This window comes from Schistocerca gregaria, chromosome 11 (genome assembly GCF_023897955.1).
Source record: "Schistocerca gregaria isolate iqSchGreg1 chromosome 11, iqSchGreg1.2, whole genome shotgun sequence".
NCBI classification, from domain to species: Eukaryota; Metazoa; Arthropoda; class Insecta; order Orthoptera; family Acrididae; genus Schistocerca; species Schistocerca gregaria.
The window spans coordinates 30,099,296-30,119,408 of NC_064930.1; positions in this window are offsets into that span (position 1 = coordinate 30,099,296).

The following is a 20,113-nucleotide window of genomic DNA, read 5'->3' on the forward strand; positions in this document are numbered from 1 at the left end:
GTCTAAGGAAAGTACAGAAGGAACTATCGCCAAAGTTGAGGTTGGTTTAAGAACCTGAGCACAAAGGCTTGCCCTTTAATTTGGAATAGCCACAGCATAATTGAGAACTGATGGAAGAAAAGTTTCTATTTCCATTTCTGTAACAGTAGCAGGGAAACAAGAACATCATGAGTGCTACATAATTCATGCACAACTCGTCACAAGGGGAACACTGAAGAAATTTGTAGGAGGAAAAACTCAGCGACTGTCATTAACTGCAAAAGATGAAGGAAGATATGTAGAAATGGAGGAAGCAAAGTTACAAAAATGCCACCGAGAGAAAATCATAGTCTGTCTGCGTATGGTAATATGAGTGGGGCAGGATTCCTGTGCAGTTAAATTGATAATGGGAGAAAGGAGGAAAGAGAATACAATTAAAAAGTGGTCCAGCCAGAATTGTACTTTCAGCATGTCGAGGCACATGGGCTTTGTCAAGATGGTAGTAGCAGCTAGTTGTTACAAGAAGTGGAGGGGTACATCAGCAACGAGGGTAGAATGAAAGGTGAATGCTTTCTTATTAAATGGAATAGTGTCCAAAGTAATGGGGCCTACTTTCTGCATGTCCACCATTATTGCAGGGATAACTCACTTGAGCATTTCCCGGCCACATTTGTACTGGCCTGAAGAGCCAATGGAAGTGCCACCTGCTGCAAACCTTAAATCAAACTAATATAATCTGTAAACACACTTCTGAACCAATCTCCCTGGAAACATTATTGCAACATGTAAATTCATATTGTGAAAATCAGCACAGAATGAGACAACACTCACCATTGTCATACCAACCACTGCAGCGGCACTTGTTCTCCTGAGCCTGGTGTTGTTCTGGTACACAAAAGACAAAGAACATGACCGAGTTCGGACACAGCCATAGTTCAGGTTCCATGGCGTTGGATAACCCAAGCATAAAAGCAGCACAGTGCACAGTGATATAGTATGAAGAATAAACGATTTATTTTTGCTTTTAAGTCAGACATATAGAGTTGGAAAAAAATTGTGCAAGAAGCATAGTAATGAAATTAGTACCATGGTGTTTGAGTCAAGGTGCAAGGCAAGGGGCCCTATGGAAATTTATAAGATTCAGTGAAAGGGTTAAGGTAACTAATTGTTAGAACGATACATAAGTGGCGAAATAAGGCCGGAAATACTTGTCGCCAGTAACTCTGTTTTAATGGGTAGTGTAGTTTGGTCAATCCGAGAGACAGAGTCTTGATAAAAAGGTCTATGTAGCCTATTGACCATAATTGGCCAAAAAATATGCTAGAGCAGAAGAACAGCCAGCTGCACATGGGTGACGGTGTTATGCATTGAAAAGCAAAACATGGACAACTTGCTTTGCAAAGCAGGGCCAGCTGGGCATAGTATAGCAACAGCCAATGCTGTAACATGCTAGTGGAAAGACGGAAGTTTTTCATCACTTGCCACCAGATTAGTATTTACAATACATGCCTTAAACACTAAACAAACATAATCTGAAGTGTAGAAGTACTAAGCAGTTCGTATGATACTTGTCCCACTATCACAGCCAACACCACACACCTGTGACACCCAAAGTGACATCCTGGAATGCAGTATGGAGTCCACCATTCAAATACAAGACAGGGCAGGCTGCCCTTAGTCACAAGCAAGCTGCCTGCTCACTCTTGACATTGCCTTCTGTGAAGATGTGTCAGAGGTATACATACAGCAGGTCTCCAACAATAAATGCCACTCTGCCAAAGCCATCTGCACACAGTTTCCCTTGATACAACTTGTCCAGCAGATGCTGCAGGCTTGTATGCCAGCTACTGTGCAGTACAAAGGCAGTCTGTTGTGACCTTATAGCCAAATAACAGTCCTCTCTTCAGAAGTCACATGTGGTTGACCCTGCCCTGGACTTTGGGATACAGTATCAGTCTTTATGAACTATTGTTACATCTAAGAAACAACAGCACAGTTCACACTAAGCCATAAGGCCACATCAATTTTTAACAGTCCTGCTTCGTTACTTTCTATGGCCCTCCAATGCCAAGTCTAGTAGGCATTTTCTCTGTGTCAAACTGCACTGTCTGTAGCTGTGTACATGGTGATTGTGAATGTGGGGTTACTCAACAAACACTACCTCGTTTCATACATCCCCTGACATCATTGGCAAAGTTGTCAGTTGACCGGAATGCCATCTTCCATGCAGAACATGATCATACGTACATCTGGTTACAGTTTGTAGGATTGTATTGTGAATGAAACACAAGATGGGGAAGTAGTAGTTTGTTGCTTTAATTCTGGATACAAGATTAGTTTAGGCCATTTTGCATTCAGTCCTCAACTGGCACATGTAGTCTTACTCATTCTTTTCAGTTCTTCCTTACTGGCAAGCCAATCACGAATGGCTCTTTCTGTTGGAGGAGGACCAAAATGCCACTCAGCTGTTTCCGTATTGTACTGCATATGCTATTATCTTCATTTTATAGCCCACTTCATATGAAACCCCTATTTTTTCATTAATAAACTACTAAAGAAAATACTCTCCTGTTAACAATAATACAAATCACTTTCAGTTCAAGTTCACTGGCACTGTAGACTACTGTGATACATCAAAGGCTTGACAGTGTTCTAGGTTTGTGATGGTGGGGCAGGAGGGGGACAGTGTTAACAGGCTTGTTAAGCTCTATAGCTCATGTTCATTGCAACGGTGCACTGCTGTTGCCAGTTGAATCGTGTTGCCAGATAGTTATAGGTTTCCCACAGCACTGAATATATGGCCTTCTTTAAGCCTGGCAGGAATTTTAAATTAAACACTGGACATTTTAAAACTGATTTTGAGTATAAGACACACCTGAATGATGTAAGAATTTTTTTTAAGAAAAAAGTGTGTCGTACTCCATAAAACATTGTATGCTTTTGTTCTGTATAAAATATAAATTCAAATTGGTGATGTTTCCTTGTGAGTGACACACTTTAGGTCTCAGTGACCTGCCCTTCTTTCCTAACCTTCCTCTATCTGTTACCAACTGTTTCCAAAAGCTAGGGAAGTTCCTTGTACCTTTGTGTGCATGTGTTGTCAGTACTAGCTATTTCAACACCTGAAGTTAAGTGAAGACCAGCCATTTTGTCTGACAAATTTGTAGTTTTGAGCCAATCCAAAATGTGAACATGAGAGTAAAATATAATTTTCTGAACCTTATCTGTGTTTCTGTATCAAGGTTTATCTGTAGTATCTATTTTCCTGTCTGAAGAGCAAAAATGTAAATAATTTCGCACATTATTTTTTGAAAGTTACAAGTAGAAGTTACAATGATATGACGAATCTTTGTCTTCACATTACATACCTGATGTACTGATCAGTATGACACTTCCTGTGTGTTGATTTGAACTGCGTAGACCATGTTACAAAATACATTTTGTTTGGCTACAGTGTTAGAGGCATGTTAAGTTTAAATTCATCATGTTTGCTGCGAGATATGGAACTAAAAATACTGATTAAGTTGTGATATCCAAAGAAGAATTTAACATCAAGGATTCTTACTACACGGAAGGTAGGTCAGGAAGAATGTTTAAATTTTTTGTTAGGTAACTTTAATCTAAACAATTTAAGAAAGATGTGATGTAAAGCAAAGAATTTATGGCGAAATTATTTTGTGGATGGAACAATAAAAGTTTCATTTACTGGATAATTTACATAGTAATACATCTGTATATGAAGGCTGGTGCATTGTTACACATTATTATTACTAGTTTTCTGTAGAAGATAATGGATAGTAAATTTGAGAGAGAGAGAGAGAGAGAGAGAGAGAGAAAGAAATTTTGCAAAACTGTAAGCAAATCAATTACAATTGGTTCAGTGTAGAGAAAAAGACAAGCAAATATCACAAGACTCCAGAAGAAAGGGAAGAGAACAACTTCGCAAATGTCTAGATTTAAAATACAGGGAAAGAGGAAAAAGAGTTGTGAAGAGTATGTACAAGTAATGTAAATGCACAACCACTCATGTCACTTGAGTGTAATCATCAGAACCCTATTTACGTTGATACTAATCCCCATAAACTTTAGGAAAAGCACTGAAAAGATTTAAATAACTACATCCAGAGAGCCAAACATGGAGTAACAAACAAATTAATTATTCCAGTGGAACAACTGCCATAATGTTTAAGCACACATTAACAACACGAACTGAATAACAAGGTTTCAGAAAAAGAGAAGCAAACAGTTGATTTTTTTTACAACAGAGATGACAATCTGTCAAGCACCGGACATTATTTAAAGATCAGAAGATAAAGATGCACAGAGTTTTGCAAAAATTACTACATGGTATTTTCAGTTCAAGGAGCTTATAAGCAATTTTAGGCAGATACAGAAATAGGACAAATAAAAAAATACATTGATTTATTACACACTTTGTTCATTTTGATTACACCTCAATGTATGTATGAAGGTATCATGCCAACACTTATTATCTGGTGAATGCATGAAAAGAGCATTTTTTATGAGGTAAGGAATTACTGGAACATGTAGTCTACCGATAATTCATGTGTAATACGAACTCATGTAGTTGTTGTTGTTGTTGTTGTTGTCTTCAGTCCTGAGACTGGTTTGATGCAGCTCTCCATGCTACTCTATCCTGTGCAAGCTGCTTCATCTCCCAGTACCTACTGCAACCTACATCCTTTTGAATCTGCTTAGTGTATTCATCTCTTGGTCTCCCTCTACAATTTTTACCCTCCACGCTGCCCTCCAATACTAAATTGGTGACCCCTTGATGCCTCAGAACATGTCCTACCAACCGATCCCTTCTTCTGGTCAAGTTGTGCCACAAACTTCTCTTCTCCCCAATCCTATTCAATACTTCCTTATTAGTTATGTGATCTACCCATCTAATCTTCAGCATTCTTCTGAAGCACCACAGTTCAAAAGCTTCTATTCTCTTCTTGTCCAAACTATTTATTGTCCATGTTTCACTTCCATACATGGCTACACTCCATACAAATACTTTCAGAAATGACTTCCTGACATTAAATCTATATTCGATGTTAACAAATTTCTCTTCTTCAGAAACGCTTTCCTTGCCATTGCCAGTCTACATTTTATATCCTCTCTACTGCGACCATCATCAGTTATTTTACTTCCTAAATAGCAAAACTCATTTACTGCTTCAAGTGTCTCATTTCGTAATCTAATTCCCTCAGCATCACCCGATTTAATTTGACTACATTCCATTATCCTCGTTTTGCTTTTGTTGATGTTCATCTTATATCCTCTTTTCAAGACACTGTCCATTCCGTTCAACTGCTCTTCCAAGTCCTTTGCCGTCTCTAACAGAATTACGATGTCATTGGCGAACCTCAAAGTTTTTACTTCTTCTCCATGAATTTTAATACCTACTCCAAATTTTTCTTTTGTTTCCTTTACTGCTTGCTCAATATACAGATTGAATAACACCAGGGAGAGGCTGCAACCCTGTCTTACTCCCTTCTCAACCACTGCTTCCCTTTCATGTCCCTTGACTCTTATAACTGCCATCTGCTTTCTGTACAACTTGTAAATAGCCTTTCGCTCCCTGAAAATTCCCACTGACACCTTTAGAATTTCAAAGAGAGTATTCCAGTTAACATTGTCAAAACCTTCTTCTAAGTCACCAAATGATAGAAACATAGGTTTACCTTTCCTTAATCTTTCTTCTAAGATAAGTCGCAAGGTCAGTATTGCCTCAATTGTTCCAGTATTTCTACAGAATCCAAACTGATCTTCCCCGAGGTCAGCTTTAACTAGTTTTTCTATTCGTCTGTAAAGAATTCGTGTTAGTATTTTGCAGCTATGGGTTATTAAACTGATTGTTTGGCAATTTTCACATCTGTCAACACCTGCTTTCTTTGGGATTGGAACTATTACATTCTTCTTGAAGTCCGAGGGTATTTCGCCTGTGTCATACATCTTGCTCACCAGATGGTAGAGTTTTGTCAGGACTGGCTCTCCCAAGGCCGTCAGTAGTTCTATTGGAAAGTTGTCTACTTCCAAGGCCTTGTTTCGACAGGTCTTTCAGTGCTCTGTCAAACTCTTCACGCAGTATCGTATCTCCCATTTCATCTTCTTCTACATCCTCTTCCATTTCCATAATATTGTCCTCTAGAACATTGCCCCTGTATAGTCTCTCTATATACTCCTTCCACCTTTCTGCTTTCCCTTCTTTGGTTAGAACTGGGTTTCCATCTGAGCTCTTGATATTCATACAAGTGGTTCTCTTTTCTCCAAAGGTCTCTTTAATTTTCCTGTAGGCAGTATCTATCTTACCCCTAGTGAGATAAGCCTCTACATTCTTACATTTATCCTCTAGCCATCTCTGCTTAGCTATTTTGCACTTCCTGTCAATCTCATTTTTGAGATGTTTGTATTCCTTTTTGCCTGCTTCATTCACTGCATTTTTATATTTTCTCCTTTCATCAATTAAATTCAATATTTCTTCTGTTACCCAAGGATTTCTACTAGCCCTTGTCTTTTTACCTACTTGATCCTCTGCTGCCTTCACTACTTCATCCCTCAAAGCTACCCATTCTTCTTCTACTGTATTTCCTTCCCCCATTCCTGTCAATTGTTCCCTTATGCTCTCCCTGAAACTCTGTAGAACCTCTGGTTTAGTCAGCTTAACCAGGTCCCACCACCTTAAATTCACACGTTTTTGCAGTTTCTTCAGTTTTAATCTACAGTTCATAACCAATAGATTGTGGTCAGAGTCCACATCTGCCCCTGGAAATATCTTACAATTTAAAACCTGGTTCCTAAATCTCTGTCTTATCATTATATAATCTATCTGATACCTTTTAGTATCTCCAGGGTTCTTCCACGTATACAACCTTCTTTCATGGTTCTTAAACCAAGTGTTAGCTATGATTAAGTTGTGCTCTGTGCAAAATTCTACCAGGCGGCTTCCTCTTTCATTTCTTAGCCCCAATCCATACTCACCTACTACGTTTCCTTCTCTCCCTTTTCCTACACTCGAATTCCAGTCACCTATGACTATTAAATTTTCGTCTCCCTTCACTATCTGAATAATTTCTTTTATTTCATCATACATTTCTTTGTCATCTGCTGAGCTAGATGGCATATAAACTTTTACTACTGTAGTAGGTGTGGGCTTTGTATCTATCTTTGCAACAATAATGCGTTCACTATGCCGTTTGTAGTAGCTTACCCGCATTCCTATTTTCCTATTCATTATTAAACCTACTCCTGCATTATCCCTATTTTATTTTGTGTTTATAACCATGTAGTCACCTGACCAGAAGCGTTGTTCCTCCTGCCACTGAACTCACTAAATCCCACTATATCTAACTTTAACCTATCCATTTCCCCTTTTAAAATTTCTAACCTACTAGCCCGATTAAGGGATCTGACATTCCATGCTCCGATTCGTAGAATGCCAGTTTTCTTTCTCCTGATAACGACATCCTCTTGAGTAGTCCCCGCCTGGAGATCCGAATCGGGGACTATTTTACCTCTGGAATATTTTACCCAAGAGGACGCCATCATCATTTAATCATACAGTAAAGCTGCATGCCCTCAGGAAAAATTGTGGCCGTAGTTTCCCCTTGCTTTCAGCCATTCGCAGTACCAACACAGCAAGGCCGTTTTGGTTATTGTTACAAGGCCGGATCAGTCAATCATCCAGACTGTTGCCCCTGCAACTACTGAAAAGGCTACTGCCCCTCTTCAGGAACCACACGTTTGTCTGGCCTCTCAAGAGATACCCCTCCGTTGTGGTTGTACGTACAGTACGGCTATCTGTATTGCTGAAGCACGCAAGCCTCCCCACCAACGGCAAGGTCCATGGTTCATGGGGGTGGGGGGACGAACTCATGTATAAAGTGTAAAAACTGTAACTCCTAAACTTCACTCCACATTAAAGAATGATATTGACTGACAAACAAGTAAATGGAAAAAAATGGATTGATGTTGACAGGCAACAAAAATATGCAGAAGTTAATGGTAGCATCACTGACGTAGTGTCAGAAATTGATAAGGAAATTTTATATTTAATATTTCACTGCTTCATAAAAAACTCACAATCTGCTGAATTGGGGATATGCGCAAAATGGATTTCTCAAATCTGGAGATCTACAGACTGACTTTGTAGATAGTGTGTCTTTGATTAATGAAGACCAGAGTCAAAGTGCTCATTCATAACATGAATAAGTACAGGATTTGCAGGTTGTGCCTGGATGCTGCAGGAACAATTTATCATGCCATCATCACTAATGTGATCTAACACATGAAAAAGTTTCTGTTGCTGTGTTCTCATACAAGTAATACCTGATGTAAATAAGATGATCTCACATCTAAAAAAAATGACAATTCATTGAGATGGCTGTACTTCTATATTTGAAAAAAAGTACACATTATCCAGTTTGTGTTCAAAAGTATTTAAACTGGAAATGGACTGTTATGCGTGACATGGTAAAGTTGTCATGGATGCTATTTGTGGTACAATGAGGAGAGGAATGTGGAACCAGATGAAACACAGAAAATGGTATGCTGGCTGAGCTACAGATTTGTATAAATGGCACAAACTCTGATTCAAGTAAAAACCATGTTTTATGGTACTGGAAGATGGTTTCTGGACAACTGAGTGAGTGTAACTCGCATTCATGTCAAACGTTTTTGCTCGTATTCAAAACTATTATTATTTTTTACCTTAAGCTATCATAATATTGTTGTCACAACAACCCTGAAGCTTGAAAAAACCAAACATCTTCTTGTAACTAAGGATGCAACCCATCAAAGATGTGCTTGGCTTTCACAGGTGGAAAATGATTCTTGCGGGGATCAAATGCTGCAGACGAAGACACAATAGCAACAGATGCTGTCAAGAATGTGCATATTGATCTGATAAATCCTGGACTGTTTGTCATTGTAGAAATTCAAAATGAGAGAGGTATAAAACAATTTCTATGGCATCTCTGAAAATGCAGAACCTATGGTGATGTTTTTGAAACCCATACCAACGGCTACAATTTTTTCACAAAATACAAAAGTGACAGCACTTTTTGTCAGAACTGAACAAATTTGAACATTAATAAATTAACCAATGATCATTTAAAAAGCACCAGATATTACTTATGTCTTTAGAATTGGGACCTATGACTGTGTTGCAAGACGATTTTTTTTTTTTTTTAAGAAGAAAATGTAATATAATGAAAAACCGAAAGACTCGTGTATTTAAATCGTATGATTTATGTATAGTTTTGGTTTTTTTGAGTATCAAAAATTGCATTATGAATAATGCTATTTGTGTGAGCTATGTATAGAATCTATGGTGTCCCAAATGACATTAGTTTTTTACTTTTATCTTCAAGATTTCAAGCCTAATTTAACATATTCCCTATGTATTTGGATTTTAAAGGAAGGGTGCAATTCAAATAATTTCTGATTTAAACATAATTTTAAGAAATTCTTTCAGAAGCTATCTTTAATTCCACATGGCCAATTGTGTGAACCCATTAACAAACATTTAGAAAAGGAACTGTTAATATAACAATGAATGAAACTCACTTTTCAAACATGTGATTGCCCAAGAGAAAACTTTGAGTCGCTCTTTCCTCAGCTGAATTGTACTTTCGAGTCAACTAACATTTAATGAGTAACTATACTGTTGTATTCCATTAAGAAATAATTGTATCTCTATCCACTGCAACTACCAGGCCTACTGATCATACAACAAAATCAAATTATTTCCAACATCAAATGGTGGATATTTAGCAGTTCAGTCATTTCTACAATGAAGTAAACAAATTTAGTTGATAACCTACAAAATATTTCAATGCACCCTATGGGATGTTCATTAAAATTATTTTAAGCGATACTTCACAACAAGAGTAATTAGCTATTATGTTGGTTAACTGTCACAACACAGCTGACCCAAACACTACTTCTCAAATACTATGAGAATCAATAGTGGACAGATTACATTAACCTCTCAACAGAGCCACATCATTTTACGACAAGAAATTAAGAATGTTCTGACATTTACTCAGCCATAACCTTACTTGTAGATCAGAATTGTTTTGAGAAAATATTAAATCCTTTATAAACTTGACTACTAAAGGCAATATGATTCATCACTGAAGACTTAGCACACATCCACTGAGTTAGCTGTGTTGCAAAAGATATGTACAATACCAATCCGTGTTTGCAACATCTGTATTCAGACTCTGGGCTTAACAGACCACGTTTTGTTTGGAACATTATACATACTGGTTAGACAGTGATGAAAGAAAACACAGTTTACCAATAAAATGAAAAAAGGTAAGGCATATGTACCCATTTCGAGCAATTATTTGGTTGGTATATGGTTCATGGCATATTTACTTAATTTTAATATATAACAGATACAAATAAGAGACTAAAATAATCAACAAAATGTTCTCCTTCACTATTTACAGCAGTCCCCCAATGCTGGGATGACTTTTTCATTCTGTAACTGTACAAGTCACATAGAAGTGGAGAAAACTTATTGGCATCACATTAAAGCGTTAATCTTCCTTTACTCGGGAAAACTACAAGTGTTGTCATGTTAAATGAATTACACTTACAAGAACTGAATCTTAGCTTAGCAACAATAAACTGGGTAATAGTGATAAATGATACCTTGGGAGGAAATCAGAATACAGAATGGGGAACAATACATATGATGCCCCACAGGACTGACCTACATAAATGTTGTGCTAAAGCCATTGGAGATGCCTTCAAAATCTGCAACGCTTGCCGATAATTAGTACACTGATAATGGCCAAACACATTCATACTAGAAAAAGCCAGGAGAATAATGGAACATGCTTGCAACTGGTTTACAGGCAACAGCACAAAAATTCAACCTTTAAACTTACATAAACATACATCATGCAATTCCAAACAAATTCAAATGACTTACAGATACAAGGAGTTATCAATGACAGACACTGGATGAGGTTCCAAGAGCTAAGTTCTCAGGCATTCAGGTCGATAATAAATTAAGGATTCACCAGCATGACAATGTGATAACCAAAAAGCTCATCTCTCTCTGCCCTGCAATTAATGAATGTTCCTCCAGAGTGTCTACATGCGAAAATGCTTCCCAGCACACTTTCTCTCAGTCCTAGCCTACAGGATAATCTTATAGGACATGGCAGCAATGAAAAAATTAGTATTTATCCTATACAATGTAGTAGGAATGTGATGTGAACACTTTGCATCTACATGTCACTATGGAACTCCCTATTGCCTTTCACATTAAATAACATTAATATTTTATTTATTTCTGTTTGGCATCCACAGAAGATAATTCCAAAAAGAAGTGAACACTTCTAAAGATGCCATTGAAATTTCCTGTAAGTGAGTAATGCTGAGGGGATCAACTTTTCAATTTTACCAATTTGTGGACCCCATTTCAATTGAAATCCAAGCAGACACCAAGGAATCGGATGCAGTATGTTTCATTTAGTGTGTGACCAGTAGTGTCTATTTCTTCTAGTAGCAGGCCATTTCTGATTGCTTTTCCATCTTATAAAATGAGTCTTCAAGGGATGACTTGAACTGGTACCTGCAACATTAATAAGGGTAAAGTGCTGTGCAATATGGGGCAGGAAGTTTGTTGGTAGTGATCCGGAGTTATTACTAAACATAAGTAATGTGATGAACAGTTTGATGAGATTAGCACTGAACTGAATCTGAAGAGGAGCATATTCTGTAACTAATTGAAGAAAGTTGACAATGTTAGAAAACACATAGATGGCCAAAAAACCGAACAGATGGGAAATTATCAGAAATATAATTTTTCATACGGATGGTATACCACTGCATTGGAAGCAGCATTGATCAGCTAAAGGGTTTGCAGACCTGACCATGAAATTTGCTTCATCTCACAGTATTGTATCTTTTTTATTGGTGGGTGTTTGTGACAGGCTCCACCTATGTGTACCAATAACACTGGATGAACTATGATGCTACATGGTAACAGCATTGAGTTTCCTAAACTGACATGCTTGCAAATGTATCGATCAAGTCTATTGTCTGGATGCTTAAATGTCACACACACACACATACACACACACACACACAAAATGTGAGCAACATGAAAATTATATGGTTCCTTTGGAAATAAAGGCTTTGCAGGCATATATAGAAATAAAAATCTGACACCAATTCTGTGCCTTTGTAATAAATAAAGTTATAGTCTTGTGAAATCTGATGATTTTAAACATCCTTGAGGAATTTCTTATACAGGTATAACTTCTTTCAGTGAAATATGATGATCTTAATTTGTCTTGATGGGTTGCACCTATTATTGAATGTTTCACAATGTTTCTCAGAAAATTAAATTTGCTTGCAACACTGTAATCTCTGCCCTGGCTTGAGATATGGTGTGAATGTTATTCATTCATTCATTCTTTAATTTACACACTGCATTCCATAAATGAAGACATGGATGGATGTGGGATGAGCCACACTGCAAATTGTAAGGCAGAAGCTCCCGCAGGGATTTCTCTCTGTGAAGTGTAGTGACAACCAGCTGTTTGTGACTAGTGCCAATCTACTCACATGGCTAATTAAGGGAACTAGTAATAGATTATTTTGTATGTATGTATATGTACATTTACTACTATGAAAAATATCATTGTTGCTCCTACTACATTGGTCAGCTACTTATTTTACCTAGAATTTCCACATACATCTATACTCCGCTATCCACTTAATGGCACATCGCAAAGGGTATCCCATAACCCTGCTGGTGATATCCGTTCCCATTCCACTCACAAATATGAGTGAAAAAGACTGTATATGTGCCTCTCAATCAGCCCTGACTTCTCAAATTTCACCTTCATAGTCCTTATGTGCTGTGTATGTTGGCAACAACAAAATCGTTCACCAGTCAGCTTCAAATGGCAGTTCTCTAAATTTTCTCAATAGTGTTTCTAGAAAGAACATCACCTTCCCTCTGGGTATTCTCATTTGAGTTCCTGAAGGATCTCCATTACACTTGTGTTGTTTGAACCTACCAGTAACAGATGTAGCAGCCTGGCACTGAACTGCTTCTCCAACAAAGTATTAATTTGCTATCTTGCTAGCTTGCTCTAGCTTCTCATGCAATTACCTAATAAAATTCCCAATTCCACAATTACTACAGAATCTTGCTGGCCATATGCCAGCATCAAAATGGTCAGCCCTATTTTCTGCATCATTATTAAGCTCTTGCATTTTATTCTTCCGAGACCACAAAGGTTGCATGTCCACTGCTGTCAGAGCTAAGATATTTACTGCACAACTGCATGTACTACTCAACATCACTGTTATGGTCTCACATCCTATTCATAGATATCTCAGGTGTCTACCACTGTTTAAGTTACGTATTTTCAAAGTAACAAGTGGGGTACAACATCAGTGATTTCAGTGCCTACCACATGACATGGTATTCCAGACCACACAATCAGCAACACATTGTTCTTCACACTTGCTATGGGAGCAGCACTCCATGCAGTGGACACTGTCCCTGAACCTCTGGCCCGGTGCCATGGAGACATCTTGTTTGACCTGTGATCTCTTGGGCTGCATATGAAGGCCAGTATGGCCTCTTGTATTTTCGTGGTAAGTGGTCACAAACTACAATCCAGCCACTTTGACAACTACAGCTATGCCCTAGGACACCCTACAGATCACTGTTTTAGCCAAACTCCTCATATGCACATCCCTGACTACTATGCGCAGCAGTCTCATTTCTGTAAAACCCTTCTTGTGGAACAACACTACTATTGTTTCACTTACTGTCCTGTCTACTTGTGATGCCAATGCATCCCTTTCATTTGTTTAAAATGGCATAACATGAGTTCCTGTGACATTTAAGTCTTGGCCTGTTAGCTGTGAATCAGTTACACTCCTTTATATACTCTCTGAGCTGTCCCTAGCAAGATAGTTTAGATCCTAGACCTGTATGCTTGTATAATCACCACACATTCCAGTGTCTGAAGAAGCTAACATTTCAGTGCTGGAAAAATCCTTTATAGCTTCAGAAAGTTTGTTTATGAACAATGAGATCAAGAGTGAGCCAGTACCTAACCTTCGCAAATGTGTGTCGAATGTTCCACAATATTTGTCTAATTTCATTCTTGTGACATGTTTATCAATGTGAGCTTCTTCTTCCCTTAGCAAGGTCATAAAGCATATTTAAAAAAATAATCTTACTTCTTCACATCTGCCAGGACTTGAATGGTGGGGCCATACATGGCTTCAGCTATGTACAATCATTCACTAAAAGCTATAAGAGTTTTTCTATTAATGAAAATTTTATAAGTAATAGAACAGGCACCACATTAGCTGCCACAATATGTACAGGTTGTGGCCAACATATCGGGGCTGATCTCGAACCCACAAATTTCATCTCTGCCAGGACTTGAATGGTGGGGCCATACATGGCTTCAGCTATGTACAATCATTCACTAAAAGCTATAAGAGTTTTTCTATTAATGAAAATTTTATAAGTAATAGAACAGGCACCACATTAGCTGCCACAATATGTACAGGTTGTGGCCAACATATCGGGGCTGATCTCGAACCCACAAATTTCATCTCTGTTTTTCAAATCCCAAAAAAAAAAATTTACGGCAAAGTCAAGAATAACTATGATTCACACAAAAGATAAGAACAGCCAGTGTTCTTTTGAATTCTATTTATCAGAAGTTGTTGAAAGTAGGAGTATCTCTCAAATCACCTACAATATTAGAACTTACACTTCATCTAAATGTGAATTTCGCGACCATCACAGACAACCATTATACAATGTAGTTGATAAGAATAAGGGCTACTGAGAACAGGATTATACCAGCCACTAGTCCACTTCCACTTCTACTTAAAACAGACAGAATGTAAGAGGTGATCTGAAAGTCAAGTGCAGGAGTACAAGACTACTCTACAATTACGAACAGCAACAAATTCCAGAAAACTGACTATCTGTGACAATTCCACTGCAATGCATCTTTTACTCTACACACTTAACAAAAGACTTACTACTTGAATACATGCAATACATCAGAGATGTAAATACTTACAGTATTCTCAGTTATATTTAATTCAGGATCCTCCTTGATAAAATCAGTGGACAAAGATATTCCCAATGGATCTTCAACAGACTGAAAGAAAAACACAATCTGTGAATTATAACTGCTTGCTGTCTTCTGTGTGAATATGACAGCTCTCAATATTCTTTTCTCATTAGTATCATCCAATACAATAGTATCAATTGGAAAGAGAGTGTGTCAGAATGCATCCAAATCAGTTCTATTGCCCCTGATTTTGTTATCAACCATTGTGCAGTACTTATTTGGCATACTTTCACTTTCTGTTCCTGTTACATAATCCACTCTGGTTTTTGGCTGTTGGCTGAAGAGGCAATGAATATTTGTAAGTGAGGCAAGAGAACATCTTTTAATTTGTAGAGTCAAGCTGTGGATGAACTACTATCAGCTAAATTTGAGCAGAGTTTAAGACTCAAATCAGACCTTTCATTAGTTTTGTGACCTCCACTACATATTCTCTGGAAAATGGTAGTTTCAGAGATGTAATCTCTCATTCACAAAACTGTAATGCATAGATTCATGCAGTCTATTACACAATTGTCTTTTGTTTGTTTTGAATGGCCAGCAACTGCTTGTCTCAGAGGCTCAAACTGCTGTATGTAACACCAGCACAGCACAGTAAGGGATGCATAATTACCTACTGAAAGGTAAGCATATTTTATTCAAACCAGTAGAAAATGCAAGGTATCGGTAGTCAATCACTTAATGCTCCCAGTATGCACTGTAGCCCCTTTCAGATACGTTGATGAAGGTGCACAATGAGTGAGTGTTGACCATAATGGCACAGTGAGAGGAGGAATATCACACTGGCTGAATGTTTGTCCCCATTGTTGTGGGTTGATCCCAGCAAGCAAAATTATACCATGTTGTGACAATTTTTTTTACCAACAAATGATCACAAACAGGGAATGCTGATATTACACATTCATGTCCACAACGCTGGACAAATGATTGGAGTAAGGAAAACATGTTCAGATTGTTGGAACAGAATGTGACGATACATCGACATATCAGAAAGAATGGACACCACATATATAATTAAGGTGATGTCAGCCAATGATCCTTTTAGTGTAGATGCACACCACACTATCTCTTACAGGAACCAGTGAGACACCATGTGTAAGGAGGATCACGAGCATGAGCACTGCATCAGTGGTGAGTAAGTTCAGAATTTGGGTATGACAGGAAGCATGCTAGAGTAGACCATGCAGATGTGATGACCACTGTGTCCAGATGGCATAGTCGTCACTGCAACTGCCCAGTCCACATGAGACTTGGGTTCAATTCCTGGTCCAGCACAAGTTTTCAACTCTCCCCATTGATGTAAATTAATGCCCACAGACAACTAATGTCTCTACTTCCTTTGTCCCTGAGTCATTGTGGCTGCAGGATCAAAATGCTGTCTGTCCCCTTGGACATGTCTAAAGGAACAGACAACACATGCATATTTACATGTTGAGATTAGATATGAATAAAAATTTATTTTGCAGTGATAGTGATTCCTTCCATTTATGTTTAACCAAAAATATGTAACTTTACCTTGGGCTAACTTTCAAGACATTTAGTCAACAATCCCTGCTCCTTGAGTGTAGCATTATTGAGCAGCCAAATTCTGCCTGAAATAACACCCACAGCACTCAAAATCAATTAGCATGTATGCATTAGGTTACCGTTTTTTGAAACAAATGTGAAGCCCGTACATTATTTGACTGCTAACAATACCCTGATTTAATCACGGTTGTTTCAGAATCAAGTTACATATGAAGAGCTTATTTCAACAGTTGTACAAGTCCATTTTTGTTCATCTTGAGATACAGAGTCCTAAAGTAAAATGAGTGCTGAGAAATCTGCAGTTGAGATAACACAAATATATTCAAGCATATGGCTTCTTGCTAGACACTAAACTTTTTTTCTCTTTGGTTGGATCATTAATTTCAGAAGCATTATAGGCAGAAAAGTGGAGGTAATGGACTTTTACCACTATTGAAATAAGCTCTCCCTCTCCTTCTACCTCTCCCTCATTTTATGATTACATTCCTTCCATGCTTTTGTAGTAAAGAGGTGCAATCCCATATTTTAGTAACTTTAAAGTATATTCGTGGTCTGTTGCACAGATCTTAATTCTTTTGAATGAAAAGCTACACAGTGCAATAATGCATTAGCCTCCACTGGTGAAACATCAGAACAATAGCAAGCTACATATATAGCTTTCTCTGTGTGTTTTACTGTTAATTCTTGATTAGTAGTAATGGAATTAATATAATGTGTGCACACTGTGTGCAGATGAAGGAGCTAGCCTCAGTTCACCAACAGCTGAAGATGCATTTTGCCACATTCAGCAGCATTCAGGCTGCTGCCTGTTGTAGTAGTGGGGCCCGATAACCTGGCTCATCACATAGGATGCTTAAGGTGCCACCTATTTTGCCTACTGCCTCTGTTGTCAAGACACCTTGTGGTGTACCCAATGTGGCTGAGTTGTCCTCACCAAATGGTGAGGGATGGGTCCTAACAGTTAGTGCTGTTTGAGGCAGAGAGTGACGTGGAGGCTGCCTCACCCATTGACCCTGTGAGTGGGCTGGTAGGTGTTCATTCATTCAGACAGGCCCAAGTGGAGAGAAGTTTTCTAGTTAATCAGGACCTCCAACGTCAAACGCATTATGGAGCTCCTTAGGGAAATGGCATCCAGGACTGGAAATGAATCCTATGCGTGCTGAATATGTCTGCCATGGAGCCTCATCTGAGATGTGGAAAATGTCCTGCCTGTGGCTATGAAACACACAGGGTGTGGCTGTCTACAGGTTGTGACTGATGTTGGTGCCAATGATACCCACCGTTTGGGTTCTGAGGCCACCTTCAGTTTATATTCAGAGGTAGCACAAATGGCAAAGAGCCCCTGTGTCACACACGAGTGCATGCAGCACACACAGTTTGTATCAGCATTCCAGAATTGATTCAAGTCCTTTGGTTTGGCGTGAGTGGAGGGTCTCAACCAAAGGCTTCATTGATTCTCTGATGGCCCAAACTGCAGACTGCTGGAAATGCATTATGAGGTGGAGAATTGTAGAAATACTTCATGGGTCAGTGGTGCACTACACAAAGCAAGCATTTTTAGGCTAGGCAGTTGTTTGTGGTCCTCTGATGAATGCACGCTAGTCAGACTGCGTACAAAGTAAAGACCGTATTACCATTAACATGTTAACAGTAAATTCTTGGTGTATTTGTAGTTCCTGAATGTAATGCCCTCCAAGAAAGTTGTCATGTTCAAAATACTCTTGGACCAAAGCTGGCTGAAACATTGAGCAGAAACCCTTGAAATATTTAGCAAGCCATGGAATGTACACGAAGAGACAGATGACACACCTGTGGGATGGTAGAGTCAGAAGAGTGGAGGGGAGACGAAGGGCAAGAATGAATATGGGTGAAATTTGTGCAATAAATGAAATCACATGGTATTGGTGGTAACCCCCAAACAGTAGTGAAAGTTGGATTCTCAGACTCAATAATATTCTTATATTGCCAACATATATAACTATATTTAAAATACTTTTTGCCACAAATAAGTAGGCAGTTATGCAAACATTCATTTTCATTCCATATGTTTTGTGGATTAGCTATGACTGTTGGACACCACCACAAGAGAAGGTACTTGTATAGTTTACAATGTGGTAATGGCAGGTACATCACACCTTTCCATTTGTACCATTCAGTTCTAATGTATCTTACTGTTTTCACGTAATTTAAGGCATAAAGTAATGACTAATTGCATAGCAGAAGTACTAAGTCATTGAAAGGCACATCAACTTTGCTAGCTTTCCCACAGATACTGCTACAGGACTATGGTCTCATTTTACAGGCTGACTACATTGTGGCACCACTGTGGAGAAGCAGACTAAACAGTTTCACATGACCAGTAATTATGGGATCCATTTCCATTCTTGCAGATGAATTGATTTTTTTTCCTAGAGCCATCATACAGGATCACAAAATCATTCAAGAAGATTTTTGCACCAATTAGGTATGTCTCTAGTTTTGCACATATTTCCTGTGACTTTTCTTACAAACTGGAATGACCTTTGCCTGTTTCTATACATGTGCAAACCACTGTTCCATAAATGAACAATTCGGATGGCAGAAAGGTGTCAGTTCAGCACCGTTTTTTGTGTAACTGAATCTGCTAACTACACTTTATGGTCATGTGACCTCTGGTGTGTTCATCATCTCCTTTTGGAGTGCATTCCATATGGAATTATAAGGATTATGGCGCTGGACTTTGCTGCTAAATACTTCTGCCTTTTTCTAGTACTTGGTGGCTCAATGGGTAATTGTGACACTACAAATCCAAAGGTCCCTGATCGTTGAACAGCAGGTACTTTGTAACTAGTTAGGTAAATCAGTTCAGATGTGGAAAGAGGGTAACAGCACATGGTAGTCAGTAGAACTGTGTGTAGTAGAGAACTCCGGTGTTTAAAACCTCCAGGCTGATGACAGCTTTACCTCTAGTTTATATTTATGTTTACCTTTCTGCCATGTATTCTCTTCATGACACAAGCAGATGACTGATCCTTGGCTCTGTCACATACACCAGTTAACAACTTATTAGCCTTACAAATGTGCTTTCCAAACTTATAAAGCTTGAGAATGCATTTCATGTGGAACCTGCAGCTTGATTATCTTCTTTCTGGCTGCTGTGCATGTACGTTTGCATTAAAACTGTGCAAGCCGCCAAACGGTGCATCGTGGATGGCATCTATTACCACAGCAACAACAATTACTACTGCTAGGCACTTCTATGGTCCCTTACAAATGAACCACAGTTTTCCAAATACAAAAAAAATTTGATCATTCCCCATCCTACTACCATCCTTATTTGCTTGTTCCACTTCATATCACTTTGCAATGTTATGGTTCAAATGGCTCTGAGCACTAGGGGACTTAACTTCTGAGGTCATCAGTCCCCTAGAACTTAGAACTACATAAACCTAACTAATCCAAGGACATCACAC